Genomic DNA, 1,356 nt, shown 5'->3' on the forward strand with positions numbered 1-1,356 from the left:
GAAAGCTTTAAATGAGCACATTTTTGTTACTTATCCTTTAATAAACATTGTTTTTGACATGGAAGTTAATATAGAGAGTACCCAGTTTTACAACTCTCCTACACACAGATTCAGCTATACATTTGTTTAGAAAGTAAGTTCATAAGAGATTAGAATCCTTTGAGCTTGTGGAGTTTGTGTCTGCAATCCCTAACACACCGCAAAATCTTCCATTTAAACATTAGATGTAAAATAAATGGCAATGGCTATATGGATTTTTTCTTCTCTGATTTTTTGTTGTTGTTGTAAAGTTATAAATGAAGTTAATCAGACAAAAAAATTTGCAAACAGCTAGCATTAGTCTTGAACAATGGGCAGTGGGAAGCTTTAAAATCCTTCCTTGAGAGTTTGGAGGCAGCTTCTTGCCACAGGAGACCACCATGACTAGATCGGGGGAAGGAAACATCATGGAAGAGGCTCTGCCCATGGAAATTGCTGAGAGTTCAGCGGGCACCGAGAGGGACACAGCGCAGAGTCCTCCCATGAATCGGTCCAGAGTCGCTGTTTGTAGGGGGGCAGCGAGCTCTGCGGGCTGCTCTGGGAGGCATCTCTGGGAGTTGGCAAAGGCGGACCCCACCTCCGGGTGCCCTCCCAGTGCAGTTGGCTTCAGCGCTAACTAGCAGGAGGTGGGCAGCTGCAATTCGGAGAACCCAAAGCCTACAACTGCGGGGACTTGTTGCCCGGGCGTCCTCCTGAGTCATAGCCGCTGCCTCTGCGGCAGAGCTGGTCGCGCCCTGTGAGGAGTGGCGCGCAGCCACTTTTTTTCCCGAATCTGCGGAGAGTCTGTCCCAGCCGCAGACTCAAGCCCCGCCTCCGAAAGGGTGGAAAAGGGAGAAAGAGCGATATTGCTGCCGAGTTTCCAGGTGGTCTCCAGCGGCCCTGTTCCATTCAGTCGCTGGCGCTGTCCGCAAAGGTGACGGGGAACTGAGGGTGAACTGAGGGAGACTGCTTGTAGAACTGTGATCCGGGACACATAAGTCCCCCTCTGCCAGGCAACTTGACCTCCGCCCCAACACACCGCGCTAAAGGGCCGGCCTCTGCCACTAGGCGGAGTAAAGGGGCCATTTTTTTTTTCTCTCTTTTAAATTTTTTTGTATAGCTGTGATCCGAGATGACATAACTAGCCCTTCTGCCAGGCGACTCGACCCCTACCCACACATCGCGCCAAAGGACCTGCCTCTGTCTCCAGGCGGAGTAAAGGGGTCGTTTTTTGTGGATTTTTTTTCTTTTTTTTGTTTTTTTTCTCTTCTTTTCCTTTTTCTCTTTTTTCTTTTTCTTTTCGTTTTTTTCTTTTTTCTTTTTCTTTTTTTTTCTCTT

At 48.1% G+C, this 1,356-nt stretch overlaps 1 pseudogene; it reads left to right on the forward strand.

Annotated features, from left to right (window-relative positions):
- Positions 1–419: 419 nt before the first annotated feature.
- LOC105824420 overlaps positions 420–1,356 on the forward strand; it is a 167,008-nt pseudogene continuing 166,071 nt past the window's right edge.

The sequence above is a fragment of the Propithecus coquereli genome, unplaced genomic scaffold (assembly GCF_000956105.1).
Source record: "Propithecus coquereli isolate 6110/MARCELLA unplaced genomic scaffold, Pcoq_1.0 Scaffold74, whole genome shotgun sequence".
Classification (NCBI taxonomy): domain Eukaryota; kingdom Metazoa; phylum Chordata; class Mammalia; order Primates; family Indriidae; genus Propithecus; species Propithecus coquereli.